At 38.4% G+C, this 20702-nt stretch overlaps 1 long non-coding RNA gene across 1 annotated transcript in view; it reads left to right on the top strand.

Annotated features, from left to right (window-relative positions):
• LOC116669053 overlaps nucleotides 1-16985 on the top strand; it is a 78819-nt gene extending 61834 nt beyond the window's left edge. Inside the window, exon 4 of the long non-coding RNA XR_004326431.1 lies at nucleotides 16799-16985. This is a non-coding gene — a long non-coding RNA (uncharacterized LOC116669053). The remainder of the gene's footprint in view (nucleotides 1-16798) is intronic.
• Nucleotides 16986-20702: the final 3717 nt, after the last annotated feature.

The raw sequence follows: 20702 nt of genomic DNA, 5'->3' as shown, positions 1-20702 counted from the left end.
CGTGAAGTGCCAAGGTCACATTGCCTGGCGCAAAGAAAAATGTGAAGTATATTAGTTGCAACCCTTATCTCCTAATTAAATTGAACCAAAATGTCAGTTGCATACTATTGTGCCCAAAGTTATGCTAGACTGTCTAATTTTTTAAAAATATATCTTTTTGTTTAATTTAAGATATAAATGTAACTCAGAATTTGAAAAAAAAAAACCTGTAAAAATCAGCAGCATTTAACCCAATATTGACTTAAGTTTCAAGTTATAACAAGCAGGGAATGAAAATAAAGATTATGATATTATCTCTATCCTTGATGTGTTTCCAGCTTTCCTGCCACAATTTGAGAATAAAATTTGAGAATAAAGTGCTCAGTTGTCTTATAAAAATGGCAGGTGGGTAGCTATTTGGAGAAGGACAGTAATGTGGCCTGGAAGAGTCAGAATGTCAACTCCATCTTAATAAATGGGAAAGGTTTGGCTAGGCAGTGACAAAAGAGGGAGCTTCCTAGGAGAGTAAATGTTTTGTCATTCATAAATATAGCAGGTAGTTTTTTAAAAACTATTTTGAAATACAGATAGTATAGTGGCATTTGGTGATGCCATTAGGTTTGAGGTTACAGGAACATCCCTTAACAGTGCTTTGCTAAATCGTGCTCTTTAGAAATTCAGAGGACTCAGAATAGCCAAGACAGTCTTGAAAAAGAAGAGCAAAGTTGGTCAAAGGTTATGTGTAAGCCTCCTTAGCCAGTTAGATTTTTACCTTTTACCATCGAATGTGTGTGCACCTTGGAGGCTGCTACATAGTTCAGAGAGTTTACTTTTGTTATGCTTGTATCGCACCTTTTCAGCTGGGAGCAGGATCTTGGAGTTTCCTTCTCTGATTGCTCCTGAGGGATGTTGGGGAAATAGTTCAAAAACAAATCTCTTCCCAACCCAGAAATCTTCTCCACAGCAGACATAGAGAAAGAAGCAGTTTTATTATGGACTAAGCATTAAACAAGAAGGTGATGTACATCACAGGCAGTCCGCTAAGAGGTTGTAAAGACGGAAGGAAATCCCCGCCATTTTATGTAGCCCAGCAGATGGAATCCACGGCACATGTGTTTTCAAGATAAACAATGACTAGTCAAGTAAGGGGACCTGACGGCACCTTTGTCACACATAGTTTGTGCTAACTTTACCTGGTAATTGGGGTGACCATCTATGTTGGCTAATTGGCTTTATCCAGTAGAAACCAATTTCTCCTGTCTGTATGACATGAGAGGAGGCAGCTTTGCAGCTTGGAGCAAGGCCCCACTGAAGTTAAGCTCCTACCTGCGCACAGACACTGGGAGGTAGAGGCACAGTCTCCCTCCATGGTGACATCGCAAAGAGTTGGCTCCCAGGTTCTCAAGAAAGACAGTGCTGGGTCACAAAGCTGAAAAAGGCTGATCCAGTCTTCAAAAGGATTTATATGCATTTCAAAGAGAGGAGAACTTTTATACTTCTGATCGTAAATCTCATACTCTGCACCTGACTGAGATGGCCTCGAATTGCCTCTTACTTATTTGAATATGGAAGAGTGTAACGCAGTCAAGCAATCTTCCTGAGGCTGTGGAGTCAATCTGATTTATGACTGCCACAGTACGCTCTGAAGAGCAGGTGCATTTCTTCTTCTATATACCTGAAGGAAAGAATCTCCCTTATTAAATTAAGTTTAATTAGATTCTTTTGAGAACTTGTCTCAGAATGACATAGACTGGACAGGCAGACAATCTCCCAGGATCAGTAAACAGGAAGGATCCCCAAGATCCAATGCCAGATGACAGGTGGGACTTGGGTCAGAAAAAAAGCAGAGCAAGATATCTGAGCATCTGTGCTAGTCCTTTGAGACTGGATAATATGCAGATAAATGGGTCTTGGTGTTCGGAAACCTATACTTTGGAAATCTATTTTTCCTTTCACATTTAGTATACTTATCCTTTAAAAATGTTTGCTCATCTCAGATAAGGACAGGACTATTTCTTTGTCCTTGTGTGGACAACCACACTTCAGAGACTTGGACAAGATGGGAGTGATAGAAATCAAAGCAAGAGAACACCAGGAAGGAGCCACATCCAGGAAATCAGTGAGGGGTGGGGCATGGGCACCTCGTCCATGTCTTCTAGAGCTTGGCCAGCTTGAATTTCATTTGTGTGAGTGGCTATTACCTCCCATGTTCCCCACTGAAGCAGAGTGGCAAGCTCTGACCGTTATCGCTTGTGCAGCATTGGAATAATCCCTGAAGCCCAGCGTGCCCCGACAGCTGCCTCCCCTGCTGACCTGGGCTCACCTGGCCCGCTCACCGTGCTCGGTGACCAGCTTGTTCCTGCCTCCTGACAACGCTACGCTCACTGACTGCTCTGCCCGGGGGCTCTTTCCATGAACTTTCCTTTCCTTGTTCCCATCTCAGGTTGACATATCACCTCTTCAGACAGACATTCCCATCATGTGACCACTTCCCACCCAGTCTCCCGCACATGTTCTTATCAAACTTTTCAGAGCTCTTATTACTTCTGAAATTATGTTGTTTATCTGCTTACTTTCATGCTTATTGTTGTCTTCCTCCCTCTGGTTTATCAGCTCCACAAGGCATGTGGTAGACACAATACATATCTGTTGAATGAATTAAGTGAATGATGGTGAAATAAAAGAGAAAAAGTTATGTGTGTGTGTAGGGATGTATGTGCAAGGATGCATCTGTTTATGCCTTGATTTATTTCACAGAAGGATGTGAGGTGGCTTACAAGACGCACCTGACTTTGAATCTAGGCATCAATTAATTTCTCACTTTATGGGTATTTATGCCATTTTCATTGTGATCTGCTTATTCAATTGCAAAAAAGGGCATAGATTTTACTTTGTGGTGCTCACTGACTGTGTAAAATGGCTGCTTCTCTACTTCATGTCTGTTGCACTATTAATAATCGATTGCTCCGATTGCTAGCTATTTTTCAAATCACCACTAAATGTTTCAGTTTTTTTTTTTTTTGCTCTGATAGGTACAATATAAAAATGTAGGAGCAACTAAATCAAGTTACATACTTTATCAGCAGAAAGATCAATGCGTTTTTTTTCAAATGTGAGAGTTTGTCAGTATTTTGTTGATCTACCAGGCTTATTTCCATCATATGTGAAATTTTAGTAAATTTGCATCTCTGTTATTATTCATGACCAGTGAAGACATGTAAAAAGAGAGGTCAGACTAGATATCACTTGTATGTGGAATCTTAAAAAAAAATGACACAAATGAACTTATTTATAAAACAGAAAGAAACTCACAAGCATAGAAAACAAACTTATGTTACCAGGGGGAATGGGGTAGGGGAGGGATAAAATCGGAGGTTTGGGATTTGCAGATACTAACTACTATAAATAAAATAGATAAGCAACAAGGTCCTACTGTATAGCACAGGGAATATTTTCCCGTGGGAATAGACACCCATTCAATATTGTAATGGCCTATAATGAAAAAGAATAGGAAAAGGAATGTATATATAGGCATCCCCAAACATTTAAATTTTCTAAAAATGATCTGTTGTGAATTTGAGGGAGCAGAGGGAAAAGTTTCCAATAGAAGAGGTGACAGGCAACACTCCTTACTGCTGGGAATCTCTTCAAGTTCGTGTCATAGTCATAGCCATCCTGGACCTCCAGTCTGACCTGTGGCTCATGGTCAGCTTGTTGGACAGACATTACAAGATACAAATTTTCCTTTTGTTGTTAAAAAGAATTTCCCAATTAGAATGGACCATTTATCAGCTGTACCTGGACATTCAGGCTACACGTGGAATAGGTTGTTTTTACTTAACCATTTGCAATGTAGTTTATCTCAAAGTGTGTGAACCTCAGGCATCAGAAAGTCCCCACCCCTCTGCATGTGTGGCTAAAATGCACATTCCTTGGCCTCACCCCAGACCTGCTGAATCAGAATCTGATTCTGATGCTCAGGGATCTGCAAGTTTCACAAATTCTCCAGGTGATTCTTCTTCACACTCAGGTTTGAAAACCATCATGTTAATGAGCTGGTAATAATTCCCCTCTGACCATCCTGCTGAAAGCATAGAAGCAAGGTAGCGTGACTTAGTAAGCAAATCCTACAGTCATTATCCTGAAAGAAAATGAGCTTGGCCTGTAAAACAGGTTGATTTGCCTTGTGATATATAACCCGTACAGTAACTCTATTTGAGTATCTTCCTCTTTAATTTCTGTTCTGGAATTTATTTTTGAGTGATTATAAAAACACAAATTTTTAAGTTACTATTTAATTTAAAGTAATAAATAAAATCATTTGATTCCCTTCTTAATGTTCCAAAAGTATATACTAGTTTAATTTAATTTAGTGTCACTTGGAGATATATAATAATTTCTTTGACCATAACCACTACCACCCTCATAGTGATAAAACAAAGTAAGAAAAAAAGTAAGAAAAGAACTCCTCATACTTTAAATGTTTTAAAAGTAACTCTTTAAAACTAATGTGATGATCATTGTTCATATATCCTTCTAATGCAGTTTTTAATCTATTAAAGACCATCAATATATTTTAAAATCATAGTAAAATACACTTAACATAAAACTTACCATCTTAACCAGTTTTGAGGGTACAGTCCATTGTGTTAAAAATAGTCATATTATTGTACAGCCAATCTCCAGAACTTTTTTATCTTATGAAACTGAAACTCTATACCCATTAATTAACAACTCCCCATTTTCTCCCTCCCCCAGGCCCTGGCAACCACCATTCTATTTTCTGTTTCTATGAATTTGACTACTCTGGGGACCTCATATAGGAGGAATTATACAGTATTTATCCTTCTGTGACTAGCTTATTTCACTTAGCATAATGTCCTCAAGGTTTATCCATGTTGTAGCATGTGTCAAAATTTCCTTTTTATTAAGGAAGTGAATAATCCATTGCATGTATATACCACACTTTGTTCATTCATTCATCCGCTGGTGGATTCTTGAGTTGCTTCCCTATTTTGGCTGTTATGAATAATGCTGCTCTAAACATGGGTGTACAAATACCTCTATGAGACCCTGCTTTCAAATTTTTGACCACAAACCCGGAAGTGGAAATGAGGGATCATATGGTAGTTCTATTTTTAATTTTTTGAGGAACTGCCGTACTGTTTTTCCATAGCAGCTGTGCCATTTTACACTCCCATCAACATTGCACATGGGTTTCAATTTCTCCACATCCTTGCCAACACTTGTTATTTCCAAAGATCATCAATATTTTGATTTATTCTTTTTAGGGAACTTCATCAGCCATGTGTTTTGTTGAGATAAGATTTATGAAAAAAAATTAAAAAAAAAAGAATTCTGGAACAAGGTGAAATTTTTGTAAGTCTCCTTAATTTGTTATTACAATTCATTTCTGATTGAAAAAATATTGTATTTTGTAGCTTTATCTGTTTAAATAAATACATAGAGTTATGTAGAATTCATGTTTTATCTATTGTGTATGGTTCACAATATAGCAAGTCATGACTTACATTGATAAAAGCAAACATTTATGTAGTGAACTTTACAATGGGTCTTCATATGTTTTCTTGTAACATTTTCATACTGATTCTCTGCTCTACAGCTGTGATCTTTCTCAAATGCAAATCTGATGATTTCACTCCAACTTACTGGTTTTTAAAGATTTCCTAACGCCCGTAGAACACAATGAAATTTCCTCAGTGTGGCAGACCACCCTCTCTGGCCTCATCTCTAGCTGCATCTTCCTCCCACCCTGTATTTCAGCCAAATCAAGCTGCGTGTAGTTTGTTGGCTACCACACCATAGCATACCTCTGAGTTATCTATTTATGTGGTTCCATCTGGCTGGAACATCCTTCCCAAAATCACACCTCATATTCTACCAGATCATGTGCCACTTCTTTTGTAATGCCTGTCCTACCTCTCTCATGGTGTCAGTGAGATGTCCTTCCAGTCCATGTCTCACCAGGTGGACGTGACCTCTCCTTTCTACCTGCTGTGGCCAGGACGGGTTTTCTTTACAGCCCCCACTGTGTTTTACCACATTCCTTTATATTCAAGTCTGTCTCTCTTTCTAGACTATGGACTCCTCGAGAGTCTGAGTCTAGTTTACCTCTGAAATGTCTCCAGTGACTGGCATTTACTACATGCTCAACAAATGTATACTGAATGAATAATTGAATAAACAGATGGGTGGGTGGATGAGTAGGTAAGTGGGGAGGTCAGTAGATGGTTGGATGGAGTGGGACAGTTATTCCTACAAGATTAAAAGTGTTTAAATGAGCTGCCCAAGATCTTACCACAGTAATTTGAGGGCTAAAAATCAAATCTAGATTTTTCTAACCTAAAAAAATTTGGAGGCCTTTTCCTCACCACAGTATTGTCTTCTAAATTTAAAATGCCAATATTAAAAACATTGCATAAGAGGACAGTGGTACATTTATTTAAATTTTTGAGTCTTTTTAAATAGGTGGATAAAGCCAATCTGATTCTTTCAACACATTTAATTGGACTTGTTTCCTGATGCTCCCACTTTGTCTCATTTCTGAAAGGTTTCATTAAAATTCAGTCAAGGCTCCATATAGTTTTATTAACAAAGTGTTGTGGCAGATATATATACACACACACACACACACACACACATATATAAAATCTTTACATATATATGTAATACATGTGTGTGTATATATATATGATGGAATACTATTAAACCATAAAAAAGAATAAAATAATGCCATTTGCAGCAACATGAATGGACCTGGAGATCGTCATTCTAAACAAACTAAAGCAGAAAGAGAAAGAAAAATACCATACGATATCACTTGTATGTGGAATCTTAAAAAAGGGACACAAATGAACTTATCTACAAAAGAGAAACAGACTCACAAACATGGAGAACAAACTTATGGTTACCAGGAGATAAAGGGGGTAGGAAAGGATAAATTGAGAATTCAAAATTTGCACCTCTTGGAGAGTGAGGGAAATGTTAGGCATCTTGACTGGGGTGGTGGTTTCATAAGTGTATATATACATCTATCAAAATTCATCCAGTTGTACATCTGAAATATGTGTAGTTTACTGTACAGGAATTATACCAAAGTAAAGGTGTTAAAAAAGAAAAGAAAAGAAAAAAACAAAGTCTTGATATTAATGTCATCCATATCCAAGCAGTTCTAAACATTTGCAAATTCTTCTTTCAAAGTGTATCTCACGATGATTTCTTTCCTCCTATTTTCTCTGTGGCTGTCCCAGTGGTCATGAAAATAGCATGAACATTGGACCCTGAGATATTGGCCTGTGCTGGCTTCTTGGGTTTGTCACTCCTTAGTTATATGTCCTTATCCAAGTCACCTCACCTGTACGAGCCTCAGCTTTCTTAAAATGAGAAGAATTATATCCACTTCATAGCATTTTTGTGAGGATTAAGTGAGATAATATATGCCCAGAGGCCTGTCACAAATAGGTATGCAACACATGTCAGTTCCTTCCAGACATGAATCCAGTTCATTTTAAAATAAAAAAAATTAATATTTTCCAAAATGCATTAGATCATGTCAAAAAGCAAATCTTGTCTTCCAAAGTTGACAGAAGTTTTCTTCAGAGAAAAGAGTATCTCTCTTATTTTTCCCATAGTCCCTCACACGTTCTAAATACGTGCTCCCTGGTTGCTAATCATTTTTATCAGGCATGCATATTTATAAAATAGTTCCCAGTAACTTTTATGAATTATCATTCACTATATATAACCTCAAATGAAGAGATGACTTTTCCTAGAACTTCATTCAGGTGGTCACCAATGAAGTAAGATGACTGATGATGGCCTTTGCATGTTGTCACCGGGCTACATCTTTAAGGATGGGGCCCAGACAGAGAATCAGAACCAAGCTCATTTGGCCTTATATTATCTGGCTGTTTACACTGACTCCATTCTTGATGAGCTCTGGGGGAATGAGGTTTAAGATTAAATTACAGTCTTCTCAGAGCCCACTATTAGAAGTCTAATATATACAGTATTTAATTTTTAGTTTGCATATATGTAATTACAACAATCATTTTCAAATGAATAATTACATGTTCCTTCAGGGCCTGGGCAACTATAATTTTTAGATTGAGGATGTCTGTGCTCCCAAAAGGAAAAGTGTCTCATTTGCTGAGTACCTACTACAGGAACACTGCACTAAGGGTTTCACATATGTTTTCTCATCTGATCCTTACAACATCCTTGTAAGTTATTTATTATCCCTATTTTACAAATTAAAAAACAAAATTAAACGGCTCTGTAAGTTAAGGATTTGGCCCAGGGTGCTTTAGTAAGTTGCAGAACGAGGACTGAAAGTGAGGTCTAGCTATCAGTTCCCCCAACTCCTGCTCATACAATGATGCCAACATTTTCCAATGACAACCAAAGATAAGAATATGGAAATGAATAAGCTGGAATGATGTTCATAAACTTAAGTAAAAACAAGGTTCACAGGTAGTATAAAACCTCACCAAACAAATTCAAATATGTGTTCCAGAAAACTGTAACATTTTATGTGGGAAGAAATTTTACAAAATTTTCTTTTTTGGCAAAACCTATATTTGGTCAGAAAAATATTTTTAAAATAATTTTAGATTGCTGAGGAAGGCCAAAATATTTTAATTAATATTAGCTTTATTAGACTAGCTAAACTGTTTGTTACATGGTCACGTATATGCACACTTTGAAAAGTTCTGTTTTCCCTCCACAGACATTTGCTTCAGAGACATTAGGGACACCTAGCTTTGGGGTACTGCCTCCTTAGACTGGCTTACAGGTTCCTACTTATTTCGAGTGTTTACTTTCCTCTGTGGACACGAAAGCTCAATGTTGATCAGATGTTTACCAATAAATTGTCCAGTTCTGGATTCCATAACTTAAGAGAAATGTGTAAAAAATCTCATGAGTTAAGGAATGAGGATCATGTATGAGGTGGTACACGAGACTTATACATACTGGTTACTAAGTGAATGGGAATTCATTTAGATCATCCTTCTTCCTGAGTGAAAACTATTCTGTCCTACAAGTTCCAGTGTTAGTCTCACTAAAAAACTAATAATCATTCATTTTCATGATTAGGAAGGACTTCTTAAAGCTTAATGAAAATAGATTATCTGCCTTGGATATGTTAAGTTTTCATTGGTGATGTGGCTCAGTCCTTGTAAATATGTGATTCTCAGCTTTATATGGATTTTAGAGTATTGGAAACATAGTTTGGATTCCCATTTTATTTGACTCCTGGAGAATCACATGTAGGTCTATGGCTACAGGAGAAGTAATCAAAAATCCAGGTTTCTGACTTGACTCTTTTGTCTCTTGTTTAATTTGATTGATGAAGAGTTACGTTTGATTTTTTAGTGAATTGGGTTCTCTTACAATTTTAGGGCTTGGCAGAAACAATGAACAATTCATATGATCTTCATTTGTGCCTGGTAAGAGCACTTCCTTTTCTCAAAGTGGTCTCTGAATCATTCTTAGCAAAGTCATGCTTTGTCCATCTGGTCAGCTCACAGGAGCTCACAAACAACACTGTTTCTAGCAGCATTCCACAAGGTAGAAATCTAAAGTGGAGGATGATCTCACCAGAATCCAAAACTTCAGGTTCAGAATTCTTGAAACAATTTTAATGGAATTAAACATTTTAAAATTTGCTTTCAAATTTTATTTGGCCTTACTGTTCTTTTTTTTTTTTTCCCCCGAAGTAAGTACCTTTCTTTAATCTGCCATTTTTCATTGTCTTTTATATTGGGGATTTATCATGTGTTAACTGAAATCTTGCAAATTATCCTGAGTAGACTTAAAGACTTTTTTTTCTAATTTTTTGAAATCCACAAAGGTTTTCAAACAGCATAAAGTAAGAGTATTCAAGGAAGTTTTGAAACACATACCAGTGCCTTGCCTGTAGAATCCATGCAGTTAACCTGCAGGGCTGTTTGCTCTGAGGCCAGTCTGTCTCCTAGAACGGACCGTTGCAATGGAGGCATTTGTATTGGAACAGAGAAACGACTCTAGAAGAAAGGCCACTTAAATAATAAGAGACTGCATTCCAGGCATATTCAACCTAGAATATTCTTTTTCCCTTAGTGGATTCTAATTCACGCCCACCCTGCTACAGAGTGTATTTAAGAGGCCTTAATTTCTGACACATTGGCATTGGGCAATAGCAGTTTTAAAAAGAACAAAAATGACAAAACCCAAAAGAAATAGCCCTGCTGAACCTTGAGAGTGACGGAAATTTTGAATAATTGAAGAGAGAACAAAGCCTAATACGAGAAAGTGGTAATTTCCTTGTTCACAACTTGATCCCTGGCACGTAGGGACCTATCTAGAACACAGAAGTGAGGTCAGAGGCATAGGAGCTGACCCAGGAGATGAGAAAGCTCTGGACTAGGACTAGAACAAAAGCACAGAACTCTGTGTCCTACTGAGTGGGGATTAACAGTTAACATCAGATCCACACTCCGTGCTACCTGCAAGCTGTTTCATAACTACCTACCTTATATATAAACTCTATATGGCTTGTCCCATTAGAGGTTTCTACTTTCTTAACTAATCCTTTTATAGGCCTTATGTAGAATCCCTTAAGGTGTTGACAAGGAAAAGGTCAGGACTAGATGGACCCAATGACCATTATTGTTGCCATCCTGTTTCCCTGTTTAGGTAGACCCGTCAACTGGTCCTGACACGCACAGCACATCTCTGTTGACTGATGAGGCCCTCGGGAGGGCTTGAGAGGGGCACATTAGCTCTTTCAGACCTATGTTTGATTCTGAACTACATTGGTTTTCTGCATTAAACAACTAAACATCTGTATTCATTCTCTCTTCTAGATTAGTGAAGGAGCGGAATTCATTTTTATTCCCTAAAACTTGTTTCTAGGAGAAGCTAGCCCTGAATTTAGGAACACTGGAGTGTCTCTGCCCCACAGAGGAGGCTGTTAGGGAGCATCTGGTCAAACAACAAGTGTGGGATGAGCACAAGGTCAGACTCTTGGCTCAGCAGCTGAAGAGTGGAAGCTGACCTCCTGGCTCAGCTCATTTTTATTTTTAATGAAAAATCTTAATAGAGACTGAAAAACACAATTGGAAGATGATTTCAGCCTGCACTTAGAAGTGCCTCCCTTGAGGTCAAGGCATGGGGTTTATTAGTATTGCTCAAATAACTCATGCCATACCCTAACTTCCTTGAAGCTCCAACTGGTAACTTCCTCATTCTGGAAAACATAATTAAGCCCAATAAAATATATTGTTTTTCATTGAATAGTGTCTTTAAGATTCAGTTATTAAAGCGGTATCACTTCACATTAGAAAAAAGTCTATAAAACTATAACTGATATGATTTTGATCAAAGTGTATATACATTTTTACAGCATACTAAATGGCACAGGATTTTAACAATGGCAGTCTGTGAATAGTGTCTTTTTTTGGTGTTTAAAATTTTTCTCCTTTGGGTATTTTTGTATTTTCAAATATATTTTAATAACAGAGATTACTCCTTAAAACTAAAGTATAGTTGATTTACAATGTTGTGTTAGTTTCTGGTGTACAGCATAGTGACTCAGTTCTACATATAAATATATACACATATTTTCATCTTCTTTTTCATTAAAAGTTATTACAAGATATTGAACATAATTCTCTGTGCTATCAGTAGGGCCTTGTTTATCTGTTTTATATATGGTGGTTTATATCTGCTTATCCCAAACTCTAATTTATCAGAAGGTTACTTCTTTAATCAGAAAAATTAAGTCTTAAAAATTCCAGTTTTGGCTAGGTTAATGCTTCTGTGAGATGAACTCGGCAGATTTTGAAAGACTAACACAGTAAATAAAGCTCCTAGGGAAGCTTCATGTTGTATGAAACCTATATCTTGTCCCAGAAAAGTTATGGATGGCATTAGCATGAAATACTTTAGCAGAAGCTTATTGGTGCCCCCACCTCATATACGCTCAGCCCACCTATGATTTCATCTACATTAGCTTTGGCATGTTGACAGCATCTAACCTCCAGTGCCCACTCTGGAACTGGGATTTTGTGCATCATTGCCTCAGCCTCCCAATCTTTAGTGGAAGGTTTCTGAGGTGTATTAACTCAGTTCCTCAAAGGGTCCTATACTCATTACCTGTGTCACAAATTACCTCAAACCTGGTGGTTTAAAATACCAAAAGTTTCTTATTTTACAGTTATTATGAGTCAGGAATCAGAGAGCAGCTTGGCTAGGTGATCTTGGCTCAGAGTTCCTCACAAGTCTGTAATCATGTGTCAGCCAAGGCTGCAGTCATCCCAGGCGTGACTGGGTCTGAAGCATCCACTTCCAGCTCACTCACCTGGCTGTTGGCAGGAGGAGTCACCTCCTAAGTCTCCTTGCCATACCGTTCCCCTAGAGTGAGTGGTCTGAAAGACAGAGTGCCAGTGCCCAAAAATGGAAGCTGTAGTCTTTTTTATGACCTAATCTCAGAAATGACATAACCTCACTTTTGCTGTATGCTGTTGGTCACACAACCAACCCTGGTGGAGTCTGGAAGGACATTACATGAAGGAGTGATTACAAGGAGGCAGGGACTACTGGGAGCCGTATTAGAGGCTGGCTACCACTGGTCTCTGGCAGGACTGCATCTCAGGTGCCCCTAGGGAGGGATCAACTGATAAAGCATTCTTGTGTTGTCTTTTTATTCTTCTCTGAGTTACTCTCCCCATCCCCTCACTTCTGCTTCCTGAGATGACGCTCCCCCCAACCGCCGCCAACTGACCTAAACCTGAGCATGACTTAGGTTCTCATTTCAGAGGGGCCCAAAATAAGAGAAATCCTGGCCCATTGTGCAAAATATTAGTCAAGGGTCTTCCTTGAACTTTGTTAGTTGAGAAAAAACATGGGGTCACTTTTAACTTTTTATTTTGAAATAACTTAAAACATAAAGTTGCAATATTACTACAATGAGCTCCCATACATCTTTACCCAGATTCACCAATTTTTAATGTTTTGCCACATTGACTTTCATCCTCAAGGGCCTGGATTCTGAACCTAATCAAAATACCTAGTGCCATTCATGCTTTGCTTTTATTCTATATTCATAATATGATTTAGTTTGATTTCATCTTCATTTAATTTATATATATCTTTGGGGATATCCCTCAATCTCTTTACACTTGTTTTCTCATCTGAAATGTGAAGATATTTATAGCATAGTTAAATGATATTTGTCATTTATAAAGATTAAATGAGAGAGTGCATGGAAAGCACGTAGCACAGGGCCTGGCACACAGTAAGTGCTCAGTAAACATTAGCCTTTTGTTCATTCGTTATATCAGCAAATATTTACTGAGAAGCTTGTTGCTGTTGTTCTTATTATACGTCTGTGATGACTGATAAATAATTCAATCCCAGGAGGTAAGCACTGATAATTATAGTTAGAATTGTAATACACAGATGCAGAGGAAATAAGATGACATCTGAGCTTTGCTTCAAAATAATTTGCAGGGAAAACAGGTGATGAGTACCTAAAGTTTCATTAAATACAATCTTTTTTGCGTATGTTTCAAATTTTCCGTTTTTCCGTTATACGAAGTTAAAAAAAAGTACAAAGACATACATACCAAATTAATCATTCTCAAATGCCTAGTAAATGTCACATTTTCCCAGAGCTGGGTCATATAATTGGTTTGAAAAATATTAAAATGAAACAATGATGGTCACAGAAGTCAGCTTCCTGTACTTTCACCATTAACTTGACAGCCACTTTTCCACATTTTTTTTTTTAGCATTGTATTTTTTAACACTGAGGGCACAAATTGTGTCCAGGTAATTATCCATTGGCAATGACTGAATAATAACATTGTTTATTTATCTCTTTCATTGTTTATTTATCTCTTTCATATTCTGTTACACAGGCATTCAGAAAACTACATTTATAAATGTGATTCTTAAACCTGCTAATCAATTCAGGCCTTAATTAATGGGAACCCCAGGAGTTTCAGTGCTATGAAGCCAATGTAGTTTAAACTTGTATTATGAATGGCTTTATTCTAAGAGCTGAATGGCAATTTTTTTGCATTATTATTTTACTATGTTTGATAAGAAGAAAGAAATACAAGCAATAGAGGAGTTGTAAAGTTGAGTAGTTTCCAAGTTAGAGAACTCTGAGATCTCTGGAACTCAGTCTTAAAATTTGTTAGATGCATAGACCTTTGTTGCACCTCTCCCACCTCCTCCAAAATCTTGCTTGGTTAATTATCTTTTCCCTTAACTGTATCTTCCATCTTTCTCCATGTTCTTACTTTTTCCGGTTTTGTGGACCAGTCTGATGTGATATTCCTTATCTTAAAATACAACAAAACTCTTCCCAGGCATGAAACTCTTGTGGATGCACAAGAAGGGGACAAGACTGCATGCTCTAGGTGTTGAGGCACCTGGATAGAGAAAGCAGTGACTGCTCAGTGTCCCCAGGGCAGAGGCCATGAATGGTGGCACTAATTTGCCTTCAAGCTGCTTCTCACAGGGCCATCTCCAGGAAGCATGAGCCAGGATAAATGAGAGCAGATATGTATTTAACAGAAATGGGTGAGTCTCTCAAGCCTGGGCCAGCAAGTTAAAGAATAAAATAAATCGCGCAGAGAAATTAAATGGGCAAAGGGTTCATTTGGTTTTCCTTAGGGCCAGAATCAGCTCTGGCCTATTCCTTCAGGATACTCTGTTCCTTCTGTTCTTTCACGATCCCCTCTGCCCACCTCTCCTGACAACAGGAGCCATATGTCTGGCTTCAATCTCTGATCAGAGGCACACGGTTTTAGAATGTGAAAGTTACAGTTTTAAAAGCAATGGATCCTAAATGGAGGCATTTGCTGCTGGCAACATCCTGGAAAAGGAGAATTCAAATTTTTCTTATCTCTGTCCTTACATATTGGAACTCTTTGGAAGGACTCAGTGGAAACCAACTCCACTGGGCTTTGTTGAGTCATGTCCTTAATGGTTACAAAGAAAGGTTAATCTGAATCACTGGGGTGGTTCCTTACATTAATTCTTGCACTTGCTTTCCACAAGATATTAAGTCAATTCTCCCTCTCCCATTTTCTGTTAATGATAGCTGTGGCTCACCAAAAATGAGTAATTCCAATATTCAAAGTGCATAATATGTATCTAATGAAGTTAGATACGACTGCAGTTGGGAATGGAAACCTGGTCCAGAATGTCACACAGTTTTATCTTTTCTTGTTTTTTCTGTCTTACACTATTAAATGGATTTGCTCCGTGTAATCACCAGCTCTTAGAATTGGAAGCTCTCTTATACATCAGTGCAGGGGCTGATTCAGTACTGGCATCCTTGGCATCTGGCACCTGGAACACAGTATGTGCTTCGCAAATATTTGCTGACTAGCTTGAGCTGGTTCAATCATCCCACTCAGCACAGGAATATTTTCAACCTTTTTCTTGAAAGATGGTCTTTAATATATTCTGCTTGAACCTTTCTAGTTCTGGTGTTGGTGGGGGGGGTCCTCTTCCTTCCTCCTCTTCTCCCTCCTCCCTACCCCTCCTTGTTCAGTAGGTCTATGATGAGTAGGTCTATCTGGGGTCTCTACCATGAGAAACAACACATTCCCTGCCCTCACGGAAGTCACAGGTTAGTAGGGGAGACAGACATTAATTAAACGGTCAAACAAGACAAGTCAAGCCACAGCTCTGACAAGTACAAACAAGAAGAACACGGAGGGCAAAGTGACCTCCTCCAGGAGGTAGGAAGGATTCTGTGAAGATGGGAGAACTGAGATCTGAAGGATGAATCGGAGTTGGTTTGCTATAGAAAAGAAGTAAGACCACCCAGGCAGAGGGACCTGCATGGTCAAGGCTGGGAAGTAGGGAGGAGCCTGTTGTGCACCAGGGCTAAACCAGGTCAGTGTGGCTGCAGCCAGCGGAATGGGAGGGAGTGAGTGTGAGCTGGGACTGGACACTAACCAAAGGGCCCATCCACAAAGGGCTTGTAAACTTTCCTAAGTATCTTGGACGTTATCTAAGAGCACTAGGAAACCATCCAGTGGTTTTTACAAGAGGGTGTCATGATCAAATTTGCATCCCATTCAGGGCTAGACTTGTGTGTGTGTGTGTGTGTGTGTGTGTGTGTGTGTGTGTGTGTGTGTGTTAGAAAGTCTTCCTTCCATTAACTTAAAACTGCCTCTGTATCACTTGCTGTTTCTGCTCTTGGTCCTGTTGTTACAGAAACAGGTCTCCTCCCTCTTCTCAGTGAGGTCTTTTCAAACTCCAATTCTGTTTCAGCTTCTTACTGTCCTGTTCATATCCTTCTATACTTTTGTTTTTGTGTATGAGGGAGAGAGAATTAGATTTATTTATTTATTTAAACGGAGGTGCTGGGGATTGAACACAGGACCTCCTGAATGCTAAGCATGCCCTTTGCCACTGAGCTATACCCTCCCCCCACTTCTATACTTTCTAAATCATCAATTTTCTTAATAAAATGTGCTTCACAGAATTGAGTACAATCCTCCAGAAAGGTCTGGAGAACAGATATGTTATTTTTCTGTGGTCTGGATCCTATACTGTGAGCCACATGCATGACCAAGAGTTTCAGGCTAACTTTTTAGACTATGAAACAATCCCAATCCCCAACTTTTTCATGTGCAATGCTAATAAATCAGGGAGTCTCTCTTATCCTGTTTTGCTCCATTTTTTTTAAAACACGAATAAATAAAGCTTTCAACCCTGACACTACTACCTACTTGCTGTTTAATCCTGGAAAGGTCACAAATTCTCTCTGGGCTTCTGTGCTTTACAGAGAGGAAATCTTCTTTCCCGTTTCTTGATGTTTCCTTCTGAGAAGCCTCATTCTTGAATCAGTCTCGGACTCTCTCCAGTTCTCTCAGTCTTCCCAGAGGAGGAGTGAATTCGTCTGATGGGTGAGTTTGGAAGGGGAACATGGACATCCTTGGCTCAGTGTGTTTCTCCTCTTTCTTTGGGAACAAGTCGGCCCATAGAGAGCCCATGCTTTGTCCTGCTCTCCCTGTGCTGTAAGTTTTGCTGGGGGTTTGTGCCCCCAGGGAGCTTGCACTAGTCTAGTGAGACTTGGTATTTTGAAGCCCACTTGCCTGCAGATTTAAGTCAGTTTCTCCATTATCAGTTTTATCTATAATAAAGTGATAGTCCTGCTCAAATGGCATTATGTCATTGTCTTGTTTCTCATTTGGTTCAGCACTCAGTGCTATTTATTGGGCTCTCCCAAACAATGAGAGGATAACTAATGACTGTTTTCCAGAATTCCTTGTTCCTCGGAATATTAGTTTATATTTATCCCATTAAATGTCTTTAGATTGGTTTCAGCCCATTCTTCATTACAGCCTAAATTACCATTAATTGGTACCCAGTGGTCTGGAGGAGTTAACTCATGTCCTTAACCAATTAGCTAAGTCTGAGGAAGTGAGGTTGGCACTGGAATGCATTCTAGAAGAAGAATACAGTATGTTGGAAAGTTGCCACAGCTTTATTAATGTCATATTACAATTGTATGGAAGCCGCATTAGTAAAATGCCATTTCAAAATCAGATCTGCTCCGTATGCAATTCCACTCTATTGTAACTAATGGCACAGCAAGGTCATGTGCTACACATGTGACATACCTGTGAAAAGTTTGTTCATGGTGCCTGTCATGTAACAAATGGGGAAGTAATTGCATTGGTGACGGTGATGATTCAAAGTGTTAGTAATAGTAATTTGTATTTCTCGAGTGTTTATGTGATTCAAAGAACTTGCGGGTATAATATCTCACTTGGGCTTCCCAGCCGCCCTGTGTAGCAGACAGGATAAGAAGTATTCATTTTACAAATGAGGAAACAGTCTTTGGGGGTTCAATAACACATCAGTTTACAGGGTGAATTAGTAGTAGAGTCAGAACCAGAACACAAGCCTGCCGATGTTGTCTAAAATTTGCTTCTAAACCTGATAGCCACTCCAGTGGTATATTATCTTCTACCCAGAATGGGTTCTTACTTATGATGCTGATCTAGGTGTCAATATCATATATTCATCACTAGACTCAGTGCTTCTAGTAAGTTGCCTCTTCATGTGGTTCACTGGTGTCCATAGCATAGTGCCGTCTACATTAGAGCCCTGGGTTCTGGTATGTTTGTCAGGGTTCATGCGTTTGAATATTAAAATAGATTTTTACACTTAGCAAAAAAAAAAAAAAAAAGAGAAAAAAAAGAAAGAAAACTTAGAATAATTATTTAGGGATAATTATATCTGATCCACCTACCTAAAAATTGGAAATATCAATGTAAATAACTGTTTAAATGCTTATTTTGGTTAAAATAATATAATTGCAGTTAATTTTTCAACTGTTTCAAGGATAAAATTTAACTCTGGTGTTACTAGTGGCTATACTAAATATTTATTTTACTCAAAAGCAATATAGAGGTGCTTTGATATCCGCATCCTTTATTATTGTAACTGCTGTTAATAGTGATAGGAATGGTGTCACTCAAATAATTCAGTCCAATAGAGAAAGGCCACCTTAAGTTATCAAAAAATACTTTCAAGTGCCATAATAATAGTTAGATAAGAGATTTTGGAGCCCCTTAGTGAGTGGGTAAGTGAATGGATAAGAATTGGTGAAAATTTCCAAATAGTGGGTGTGAGCCTAAATGCCCACCCTTTACTGTAATCTGAGGATGACTCACCAGATTTTAACAATCTCTGTATTATTTGAATTTTTTAACAGAATAATTGTGAAACCAGGGGAACTGCTAATTGGTAGAACTTCTGGCTAGATGATGAAAGCCAAATATAGAGATCCAGGCAGTGAGGGAGAAAGAAATTGAGGTTTTGCAGACTGTCCTGTTGCAGTTCCTCACCCCATCACAGTTTGTCATTGCTCCTTCTTTCCTTTCCCTTCAACTCCACCATTTGCCTAATATTGCTAAGATTATTATATTGCTAAGAGACGTTTGGGGGAGGAACAGAGGGTGGAGCGTAGCAATGTGACTTCTTTTGAGGACTGGAAGTCAGCTGCACCATATTTCTGTGCCATGCTTTTTAAAGTCTCGAAACTGCTATCTTCAGAAGAAATTTGTTTTTGCAGTCTGATTTATAGTATTAATTTGCTTAGTATATCTTGCCTTCTTCTTTCCTTCCTTCCTTCCTTCCTTCCTTCCTTCCTTCCTCCTCCTTCCCTTCCTCCCTCCATTTCTTTTTTAGCAAACAGGGCCAAGTTAAATTGTACCCAGCAATTATCTTCATCACAAATTCCCAACTAATCTAAAATAATGAGCAATCACAAAACACGGCAAGTAGAATAAAATTCATAATCTGGAGTTTGTTAGGTGCTGTGCTTAAGGAATAAATGAAAAAAAGCTGAGTTTGAATACACGAATGGGCAAATATGCACACACTCCCATGTGCCGTTCTTTCCCTCATGTTAAGTTGCCATAATCACTCTGAATAGCGAGGACCCTAGGCTCTGTTGAGCTGTCTCCTCCATCCGCTCCTATCCACACCCACTGCCTGAGTCAGTCCTGAATGTGCACAATAGCCCTTGTTTCCCAGCTCTCTCTTCTCCCATCCAGTCTCCCACATTGAATTAGCATGATCTATCTAAAACACAGATCTTAACCAGGCATCTATCCACTTGAAACTCTTGATGGCGTCTCATCACCCTCTGAATAAAGACTGTACATCTTAGAACAGTAAACAAAGCCTCTTTCCAACCTTGCTAAGCTCTTCCCTCCAGATTTGCCTCCATCCTCTCTCCCCCATAGTAAGATTTCTCACTGTCACTTACCTGGGCATCCTGTGTACCTTCTGACCTCTGAGCCCTCTCTCCTGCAGTTCGCCTCTGCCTGGAATTCCTCTTTGTCTTTGCTCTCCTGAGCTGCCTTCTCAAAGGCAGAAGTAATCATTTTCTCTTGCATTTTATGTAATATAAAACATTGTACTTTATTATAACACCTAACTTATTATTGTGTTAGTTTTGTTTGCTTTTCTATACTCCAACTTAAGAAACATATTCAATATCTTGTAATAACCCATAATGGAAAAGAATCTGAAAAAGAATATTTATTTGTATGTATAACTGAATCACTTTGCTGTACACCAGAAACTAACACAGTATTATAAATCAACAGTACTTCAGTTTTTTTTTTAAAAAGTAAACTGTAAGAAAAAAAAAGAGGGATAGCTATGTCCACTAATCATAAGGAAAATGCAAATCAAAACCACAATGAGCTATCACCTCACCTCTGTTGGTATGGCCATCAATAATAAGAACACAAATAACAAGTGTTGGAGAGAATGTGGAGAAAAAGGAACCCTCGTACACTGTTGGTAGGAATGTAAATTGGTGTAGCCACTGTGGAAAACAGTATGAAGGTTTCTCAAAAAACTGAAAAATAGTACTACCATATGACTCAGCAGTTCTACTCCTGGGTATATATCTGAAAAAAGCAAAAACACTGCAGTTCACAGCAGCATTATTTACAGTTGCCAAGATATGGAAGCAACCTGTGTGCTTATCAACAGATGAATGGATAAAAATGATGCAGTGTGTATACACACACACACACAATGGAATACTACTCAGCTATAAAGAAGAGTGAAATTTGCCATTTGCAGCAACATGGATGGACTTGGAGGGCGTTATGCTAAGTGAAATAAGTCAGACAGAGAAAGACAAATACTGTATAATATCA

Source organism: Camelus ferus, chromosome 2 (assembly GCF_009834535.1).
Source record: "Camelus ferus isolate YT-003-E chromosome 2, BCGSAC_Cfer_1.0, whole genome shotgun sequence".
Lineage (NCBI taxonomy): Eukaryota > Metazoa > Chordata > Mammalia > Artiodactyla > Camelidae > Camelus > Camelus ferus.
Note: the sequence above shows the minus strand (reverse complement) of the source record. Positions and strands in the feature narration are given on the sequence as shown.